Raw genomic sequence first — 10870 nt, forward strand, 5'->3', positions numbered from 1 at the left:
TTTCTTCTTTTCCTTCCTTCTGCTTGTAGATCAAAGTCTCGCAGTGTGACCATTTAACTCGGAACATCTTGCATGCACAATCCCGCCCATAAATAACCAGACGCTATCGAGGCATTTTGTGGATTTCGGGCAAACGTTGCTTTACACCGTGTACATGTGTTACGTATTAACGCTAGAACTACCACACCAGTCAAATTGACTGGTTTTATAATTTTATTTTGGAATTTCTACTTCATGTTATATTTTTTTCCGCAATGATGTAATGACTTTCGCAACGATAACTAAAGGAATGATATAATGAATTTTATTTTGTCTTGTTATTTCTGCACTTAAACTCGAGCCCCGCTCGACATTTTTTTCTTCTTTTTTTTTTTGGATAATTGTATTATCACGTAAACAATTATTGTATACTCGATAAAGTGTCCTTATGATATTCAACACTGAATCATCGATCACGCACCACCTTTTATTTTTTTGTTTTTAGGTTATCTTCTGCGCTTCTCAATATTATTACTGTTAATAATATTTTCAATAAAAATAATAACTAATTATTGCACCTGAGCCCATAACCTGTTGTGATCCTACCTCTGAGTATAGAAATAACAACATTTTGTATTTTATGTATTCAAACTGAAAATAATTTTGCATCAAGGCTACTTATACCAATACCAGTGAAAATGACTGGTACTTGTCAAAGTGTAAAAGGATCCTACAATCTGTTTATCGAACTCCAATTAACCAGTTTCCTCGTTTTCTATAACTCGCACACGTTTTAACAATTATTACTGCATATCATTGGATATGATGATATCAGTTATCAGGAAAATTCCGGATCGATGCTAACACTAGAAATACCATACCAGTCAAAATGACTGGTTCGACAATTTTATAAATGTGTCAACCCTCGTTTAGGGTCATAGCCCCAGATGGATTAATAATACCAAAAATGTACTACGTAACATGGAATTGCTTCCGTAAGAAAGTAATAAATCAATAAATACAAAAATATTCTATTATCAGGTATTTTTTATAGACCAGTCATTTTCACTGGTTTTGGTAGAAATAGCTTCCTGTTAACTATCGATAGTTCTAGTGTCAATAAGAATGCGAAATTCCATAAACCGATATAATTGCAGTCTATCTAGGATTATTCTCACGTCATTTCACGACTCTCCAGTCTCCACAGACCTGCCAACTATTCTGAACACTATCAATACGTACTACGAACTACGATAAGCAACACCCTTGATAGCAAGCGAGCAAAGAATAACGAGGCCCTGGTTGCTTTCCCTGAACGTTCTCCTTCTCCGTTACCATCGTCTCGAATTCTTTTTCGACTTAATCAGCTTTCGCGAATAAAAGGAATCGGCTGTGCCGACCTCGACACCGATATACGGTCGTTTGCAGTTGCGTCGATCGCGCTCAATCCCTACGATCCGGACGATGTTCTGTCCAAAACGGTCTACCTCGTTCCGAGCCGATTTCGTTCGCCGACTTTTGTCTCGTCGAAGCGCTCGGCCTGGCCGAATACAATTTGCCGAGAGCGAGCAAGTCGGGGAAACCGTGTCGCGATTTAGCCGCAAGGTAAACGACTGCTTGTGCAACACATGCGAAACATTATCGACACTGACGGCAAGCGTTTTCGAAGAAAGAAACAAAAAAACGCGAAGCTTGCAGCTCTTGGTATTTCGATTTGCAATTATTAGACAGTGGATTTTTAGGCGTTTAAGGGGGTATTCTGGTCTAGAAATTTGAAAAAATCGAAAAAAATCTTTTTTCATATTTCCAAAGTTTAGACATTCAAGAATATGCCCTTAAAAGGATTTTTCAAAATTTCAATTATTTTATGTGTTACAGCCATTTTTCTGACGCGGCATCTGCTCCGGTCTGACCGGAACAAATGAATAGTAGACGGTAGACGTTGTCCGAGTAAACTCGTCTCAAAACTTTAAACGCGTTTTTCTCGAAACTACTTTTTTCGAGTTGGCGTGCACGATATCTCAAGTTCTAATGAACCGATTCATTTTAAATTTGGTCTGAATATTCCTTGTATACTCCTCTATCGTCCGGACCACACTCAGCTCAAAATCTTTAATATTACTATTTCTTAAACGTTCGGAATTGTCAAGAAAACGTACGAAATAAGAAATTGTTTTTCAAACGGCCGTCATTTTGTGAAAAAATGTTGTATTGACTTTCCCAAGGTACAGACGATAGCGGCATCCATACTAATTAAGAATCCGTTCGCATTTTTTATTTCAGATGACCAGAAGGGTTGATATCATGCACGCCACGACACCCCATTTCTTTGGCAGCACCCACTTTGCCAGCTCGTAACTTTTTAAATATTGAGTTTTTTTTCAGTGAATTTTTTACGTAATCTCGAAATATCAATAAACAAATGCTAAAAAGAAGGATAGCGAAAATATTTGTTGTTTCGCTTGTACAGAGCTTCAAAAATCGCCCGAAATTCATCCCTCTAGACCAGAATACCCCCTTAAGGGCAGAAATTGAAAGATGCAAGTACGATTGGGTATGTCGTGTAATATGCAAAAATAAAAGAAGATAAAATAAAAAAAGGTATAGTAGCTGCTGGAATATTTGCTCAGTGGAACAAATCACTGTCTAGGTACTATTTTCCCAGTTGTGTTCGCCAAATATGAATTTACATAAATATCCGCAGTCTAGCAACGACAGAGAATAGAACGCGTCTCAATGATTTCGTCAGTTCAGGATTTAGAGATATAAAAAGTAGTTGAACATTCGGTACAATTCAATCGAAATATCCACGTTTCTATTGGATTGGCAACTAAGTGATTGCGGATTTTGTTATTTTGTGATATTGATAAAATCCGCAATCACTTAGTTATCAACCCAATATTACATTTTCAACATTGTAATAGTAGGAGGTCTGGTTACTGTTAACTTTTTACTTCTTGCCGTACTCATCAAATATTATGGTAAATTGAGACTGAAATAAGGAGAATATCTGGATCGATTGAAAAATAATTGCAAAACCTCAACATCGAACAGATGCGATTAAAGTAACTTCACTTACTTAGCTTCGGTTTCCTTAGCTTTTTCTTACTTTTTTATTTACACTAATTAATATCGACTATCGTATTTTTCGATATCAAGCAACTGTATATAGCTGGCCGAGATAAGATCAGGCGCAAGAATTAAAGAACTTGATAAGAAGTATATTTGATATATTTGCTATAATTGAAAGTATCAAAATAGTAATGCATGCTATACGTACGGCAGGATTATTTACAATAAGTCGCATAAGCTTCGACGTGTTCAAATTCTTCACACGGACTAATCAGATTTGTCGTATATTACAAGACGCCGACAGTTTGCGCTATCTACGACAACGAAAGAATGAGAAACTGCCTTAAACCGTAGATGCATTAAGAGGAAATATCGAAAACGAGAAACTGATTCGACTAATGCCATCGTAGAGCGAGCATGTAGGTATAATAAGAAGTAATGCAATAAACAGGAGAATAAAAAGGGCGAGGCGATAGACCGAGAATAGCGTAGAAAGCGATCAGGAACGTTGCCGCGCCGCTGGTTATTATCGATAAGAAACGGCCAAGTTTTCTTATCTACGTCGAGTTCTTCGAAAAGTAATACGCTTTGTGCGAGGCACACTTCGCGCTATTCTTTGTTGGTAGTACTACTTATGTACATATGCACACATCCAACGTGCGTGAGTGTGAGCATTTTTCTGGAAGGAATGGAAGCTTCTTATAGAAGCGAGCGAGAAAGCGGCAAACGTTCTCGCTATGTCTCGGTTAACGGTTCGAGGCTTGGTCGTCTAGACGAGCATCGTTTCTTCCACTCTTCGTTAATATTTATAGAGTTGAAACGTGCAATTACGCGAGGAAACGTCGTTGGCTGGATAATACGCGCAGACACGCGCTCTCGTGCACCACGAGGCACGCGTATCTCGCCCATTCCGCCTATAATTTCCTTACTCTTCCCGATACATTCGAATTTCTTTCGAATACGGTTACTCGCGGTAATATTCGGACACGTGCACCGTCTGTTACGATTAATACTAATAAGCGTGCAATCTCACGATACCTTGTAGTTTGTTATAAAGGAAATGGTGCAAGTTAGTCTTAGGTCTCAGCCTGAAGTGGACAACTCTCGAGTCTGGTGCAGCCACGACCAATCAAATGGCAAGTAACGAGCAAGCAACTTGTTACCAAACGTTTAAGGGGGAGGGCGTAAGGTTAATTCGTACAAAATAAGGCATGTTTTTGTGAATTATTTGTGACGACACAGTTAAAATCTCTTTATTAAAACCAATAGTACATTAAAGTATGACATTCGAAGAATATTGTATAAAATTTTCACGGAGAAATACTAAAAAATACGCCAATGGCAGCAATTATTCCGACGTGTCTCGGAAAAAAGGTAGAATTGCGGTGCCCCTGATAAATTGGTACTGGATCATCTGAAATTAAAAAATCAAAGTTCATTCGTTAAGTAACAGTTTTGCCCAGGTATCGCTGGGAAGGTTTTTCGAAATTACAATTTTTCACTTTTTTGGAACACTTTGAAGGGAAAATCAGCCGCAAATTTTCGCAAAATCGACTAATTTATCCCTTCAAAGTGTTCCAAAAAAGTGAAAAATTGAAATTTCGAAAAACCCTCGCAGCGTTACCTGGGGAAAACTGTTATCTAACGAATGAACTTTGAATTTTTGATTCCAGATGATCCAGCACCAAGTTATGAGCAATTCTACTTTTTTCCGAGACACGTCGGAATAATTGCTGCCATTACCGTACTTTTTAATATTTCTCCGTGAAAATTTTATACAATATTCTTCGAATGTCATACTTTAATGTACTATTGGTTTTAATAAAGAGATTTCAACTGTGTCGTCACAAATAATTCACAAAAACATGCTTTATTTTTGTACGAATTAACCTTACCCTCCCCCTTAAGGCCCGACCACAACTTTTTAGGTTTTTACTGATTGTCGATATCTGACAGAAAGACAAATCTTAACGATCTTAATCACGTGCTACGGGTCTTCCGGAAATTTTTTCCTTTTTCAAAAAATATGCCGAACAATAATTCGTGTTTACAGAATCAACAAACGTCCTGGTTTTATAAACGCAAATGTAAATATCAACTTCTAAATTTCGGTGTTCGGGCATGGCAAGTTACTATTGGGTTGGCAACTAAGTGATTGTGGATTTTGTCATTATCACCTAATGTCTTCACACTGTCTATCATAATGTCTGTCAATCACTTAGTTTCCAACCCAATAGATTTCTTGCTACTTGCCTGTCGTAGGTACCGAGCCAGTGCCTCAGCCAGTAAGACTTCACGTAACTCGCGTCGATTACGTGCATTGCTTAGCTCTTCGTGCGAAATTTCACTGCAATGAAACTTTCTTTCCCGATAATGGGCATTTCTGGGCGCGAAAATAATACAGCAAGGTTAGTCGTTCGACACGGGATAAAACAGCGGTCGGAGAAAAGAGCTCGCCTCGACCGAAATAATTTTCTCCCCTAACGAAAGTCGAAGGGCGCGCGTCTGCACCAAAATAGGCGGATGCGTGAGTCTCTGCTTTACGTTCTCGAATTCATTCATAGAAGCGAGACGGCTGTACCACGTACAGGAAGGGCGCTGTAAGAAGAACGAGACAGAGAAATAGAGGGAGGGAGCCGTGATTCAAGTGTCGGAGGCTTAAATCCGCCGTATTCGTTGTGATCGTTCTCGTTTCGTACCGGGGGAATACCGTGTCTTCGACCGTTGTGTTTATACCTACTCGTAGCTTCTGCTTTCTCTGTTGTGCCAGAGGAACGTCTCGGTTCTTTGAAATCAAGAAGATAGGAATGGCTGGCTGCAGGGAGCTGCGAAGAAAAGCAAAGTATGCGGAGGAGCAGATGGTCGTTGAAGATGTGGGATTGGGACGAATCACATGAGGCCAAACCGCCATCCCTTCGGAGGCGTTCAAGCATTCTTAGTTACAGGTATTCGACGAAAACTTTCCCAATTGCCTGTCCGTCTGTCCACATTGTTCGAAGATATACGGTTGGTTTCATAGAACTCGAACTTTCATAGCATTCAAATTCAAAGAGCTACTTGAAAAAGAAAATCTTAGAGTGCGAAATGTAGTTAGTTGCGGATGTATTGTTGGGCGCTCGTAGAGACTTTCGCGAATATGTTATGCGTATTCTGTAAAAGATTTTGGAATCTCCTTAGCGGTGTGATTATTTCCGTAAATCTAGTTTTTCCTTTGGAAATCTGGAAATCTACACGGAAACTGCGAACATCATAATATGCACAAAAGTCCGCAATCTAATCTAACAAATAAGACGCGAGCGAAAAACTGATGCAGCAACCGCTTCGACGAAAGTTGCAGTGGAGGTTGCCGTGGGTCAGCGAGATTGCTGCACTCGTGCGGTGTGCATCGAGAAACGAAAAATCATTGCATATATATACCGCGCATATCTATGTAGCTATATACTCACGTAGGTAGGTATATCGCGCGTACGTGAAACTGGACGCTGACAGCTGGAAACTGGTTTCTAGAGAACGGCCGTACTCGAGTTGCTTGCGAGAATGAGACGAAACAGGAGGAGTAGGAGGCAAAGAGAGAAACAGAAATAGTTGGAAGAGAGAAAGAGCGGAGAAATGGACGTAGTACAGCGTCCATCGTGTTCCGAGTACAGAGGTATCGGACCAGGAAACAAAGGAACGACCCAAAGAGCAACGCTGAATAACAGATATAGGGGCACACGAGTTAAGCATTCACGAAGTTCAACGAAACGCGTTCGACAAACACGTCCGATACACGTACATACGTGTTATAGATGTAGAGGAGAACTCGAGTTTCTCAGCTCGCGAGATTTCGATCTTTCCGATCGAATCGAGCTAAGCGTGAAATATTTTCAGAGATGGAGGAGATGGAAGAGGAAGAGACGATTTAAGATAAAGCGTGCATGCGTGATCACACCTAACCCTACGCAGCCATTGTGCTCCCTTCTTTCGAAGGAGCAACGAGATTCGTCGTGAATACGAACAACCTGCCGTATACCTCCGACACATTCTTTCACCTTTCACCTGCGCGAGTATACTTAGTGAATCAGAAAAGTAAGCTTTTTAAAATAGACCTCCTATCAACGAACATATCCAGGCTATCGATAACAATCGCTCGTGTCGTTTGAATATTCCAAGTTACGCGCCAACGTGGATCGAATTAAAGTAAAAGCAATATATACAAAGTCGGATGTAAAAGAAATAATCTACAAAAAAGAAAATAAATAAGAAATAAGAAAAATAAAAACAGAAATAATAATAAGTCTACATATATATATATATACAGTAGAAGATATTTTCCTCTGTTCTATCAACGTAGATCGTTTACTCACCATGATGAAGGAAAATGATACACTGATGCGAGAGCAGCAAACTTCGACGAACATCCAAGGATACGCGAGATGAAAAAAAAACACGCGACACTGACAAGTAGCTGATTGAAAAAAGTTCCGATGAATAACTGGCACCGTTGTCGAGAGAGAAATACGGCGATTCGGCGTGAGCTATGATAGGGGAAAGAAAAGAACGTGGGAGATAAAAAATCACGAGAGTGCACCGGTAAAGGCACGCCGGGCCCGGAGCGGACGAACGTCAGGCCGACGGCGATGCAACAAGTGACAGACAAGAGCCTCGACTCTTTTAGTTCGCGTTGCGGCTACTTTACCGGATGGCGCTACTGCTCGGCCCAAGCCGAATACGAAATTCAATGGCACTCGCCTTTTGCCGCCATTTCCGTCGTCCTTCCGAAATTCTTTTCAACGAGACTGGAAACGTCGCTTCACGAAAGTATTCCAACACTTGTATACACGTCTTTACGAATACACTATAAGCGTTGTACGAAACACTTCAAAATATCATTGATACGGTTACGCACGAAACTCGGTTACGAAGTAGAAGTTGGAAAGGAATCTAGGAATATAAGGATCATACTATTTTGAAAATGACGTATGCAAATGCATTGCAAAATTTTTTGCAAAAATATATCGTTAATATTTATATGCAATTTATAAGTTCAAATTTATAAGTTCATTTCGAAATATTCGTTTGTTTTGATCGATCGAAATCTCGTTGATCATCGATGGAGTTGATGTACGATCGTTCATTTAGAAAGTGGTGTAATTGGGAACAGGTGGTTGCCTGTAATCCGTAGAAGTGCTCTATGTACAATTTTGTCGTGAAACGGAGGAGAACAAATTTAGAACTCCGGATTTCGATCGATCCGGGGAAATTGCAAAAATTTAAAAACATCGCGTTAACACCTTCACATGGTAATAACATTAGACCAATTACACGCGGGAAATATGAGGATACGATGCATTTATTGCCTTACATAACATCGAAATAAAAAATAGAATGTACTTAACATTAACCTTACAAGCATTCTGTTACGGTAAATAAGTAAATGTTGAAACGAAACATCAGCATTTTGTTCTTTCTGCTCTTATTTATAAGCGAAAGTGGATTAAAGCATAAAACGTAAATTTCAGTCAATCAAAATTTCACGAATTGTACGATACAGTCATTTTGAAGATAGCGTAAATTCATTCATAACCATGAAAAAAGATATAGTTAATTCTCAATAAACCTTTTCGAAGCTATGACGAATTTATTTGGATTTGACAATCGACAGAGATGCAAATATTTCGATATCTCGAATCAAAGGAAAATGGATTTACATCGTTTTCAAAATAAACGTAGAGATTACAAAATATTTATTCGGTGGGACTATTTAATACTTATTACATGTAAGTAATACAGAAACTAGTTGCTCATACTGTGTAATATGTACAGAACGATATAATATTTGACAAGAGTTAAGTTGTCATGGTACAAAATATCTCAATATATCCTTGCTCTCGGGGCAAATGTATGAAAATGTACAAAATTCGCGTGGCAGTGATCGTGCAGAAAACAACGAAATGAAGTAAGCGAGCGCACAATCGATTCAGTTCGATCGTATGATCGATCCTGAAAAGATGGTAAATCCTTGGATCGCAAAATCCTTTCGAACGCTGCTAAACATCGCCGAGAGGTGACAGCACGAGTTTTACCAACGATACGAGTCGGTCGGCTCGACACACAGCCGACCGATTTCTAAGAGAGGACGTGGAACGCTTTTTCGTATCGCTTCGATTTTGTTTACGGAACATTGAATGAACAGAATTCGGGTGTACCAAAGTATTGAAAAAATATTAAATTAAAGAGAGACGCGACAGAATTCCGCGAAACGATGAGAAGCCTTTACATAAAAAATCGCGTAGCCGCGAAAGCAAAAAAATATAGCGACATATAATAGCGCGATAGTCGCCCCGCCGCGATACGTCGTGAAAGTGTTAAAAAATTAAGAATTTGGCTTGGTAAAGAACGTGGATCGTTTCACCTTGGTATGCTAATTGTAAGGATTATGAGAATTACGGTAGCTCGATGTACATACTCGCATACATAGTATCGAATGCCAACTGAAATGTGGAACGCGCAATTGTACTTGCCGCAATACACCTCTTGACATTTACACACGGAAGATCCTGAATATCTTTTCAACCGCGACGACGCCGAGAGGAGTTCGAACAGCGACCTGTCTGGAATTGATTTTATCGGTAAACAAAGCGATTCACGAGCCGAATCGAAGGAAGGCCGACACGGTGCTATCTTTCGTAGATGCCGATTGTTCCTTCTAGAATTATTAGGTTATAGATACAGTGATTCACGAAAATAATCGACATTTTTATGAGCATATTATTTGCGTTATTGGAAACATTTTGAAATTTCGTTGGCATTGTAACAGGATAGAACTATAGCGACTATAATATGTAGAATATAATATGCGTATTACTAACGTATATCGCATGGACAGGACGGTTAAGAGGTTAGTAAATTTCCAGTCACATGCAAAATCGAAAGAAACTCTAAAAGTCAAACGAAAAAATCGTGTTCTTTATATGTTTTGCAATAACCAAGCGAACTAAACAGCGTCGGGCTTCCTGCCGTTAATAATTCCTCTGTCAGATAACTTTATCCTCTACGGACGACACGGTGGAATTTCAAGGATAATCGTCGTGTCTAGCCAACAAGACCATGGAGGCTTTCTTTAGCCTCTTGGAAATTTACGACCTCTCACCATATTCTCGAATGAATTTCCGTCGATTTCACACAAAGGACTATGTAGAATCAAGTTAAAAATAGTACGCTGTCTTTCCAATCCTTCTCCTTTGTTATCCAACGTTTCTCTCAATTTCGTTCAGAACGATATGTACTTGAAACGCGTTACGACAATGAAGGAACGCATACAATGGAGGCAAGCGCCATGACAAAGCATTGCAAGTAATAGTAAATAGTAGAAGTTTCTTCGACGAGCAATAATAAGCTGATATTCGTAAAAGGGAAACAAAGTCAGGACTCAGGGGACGATAGCAGGATATCTGGCATTCTTGCCTACGGACAGGTACGAGGTCCGTGTCGTTCACTTTCACTGCTTACGCTCGATCTAACTATAAAACACGTCCTAAGCGGACCGATTCGTTCGTTTCGGGGAACGATCGATTCGATCGCCGCTCAATCGTTCGCTCAGTCGGCTTCGTGTTACCAAACTGTGATTCACTAGCCCTGAAAAGCAATTTTCCAGCGAGACGTTACTCGATCAACGTTCCAAGTTCACGCTTTGAAAGCGTGAAAGTTCGATTCTTCTACGAGACTCTGCTCGCGTAAAGTATCGAATTTTTGAAAAATGTCGAATTTATCGGCGAGGAAGGGTCGAAGGAGAAGCTCGTGTAACTCGAAGGAAGATTCTAACCGAAATTGGACGAGC

The sequence above is a fragment of the Bombus flavifrons genome, chromosome 16 (genome assembly GCF_040668555.2).
Source record: "Bombus flavifrons isolate JBK064 chromosome 16, iyBomFlav1_principal, whole genome shotgun sequence".
In the NCBI taxonomy this organism is placed as follows: domain Eukaryota; kingdom Metazoa; phylum Arthropoda; class Insecta; order Hymenoptera; family Apidae; genus Bombus; species Bombus flavifrons.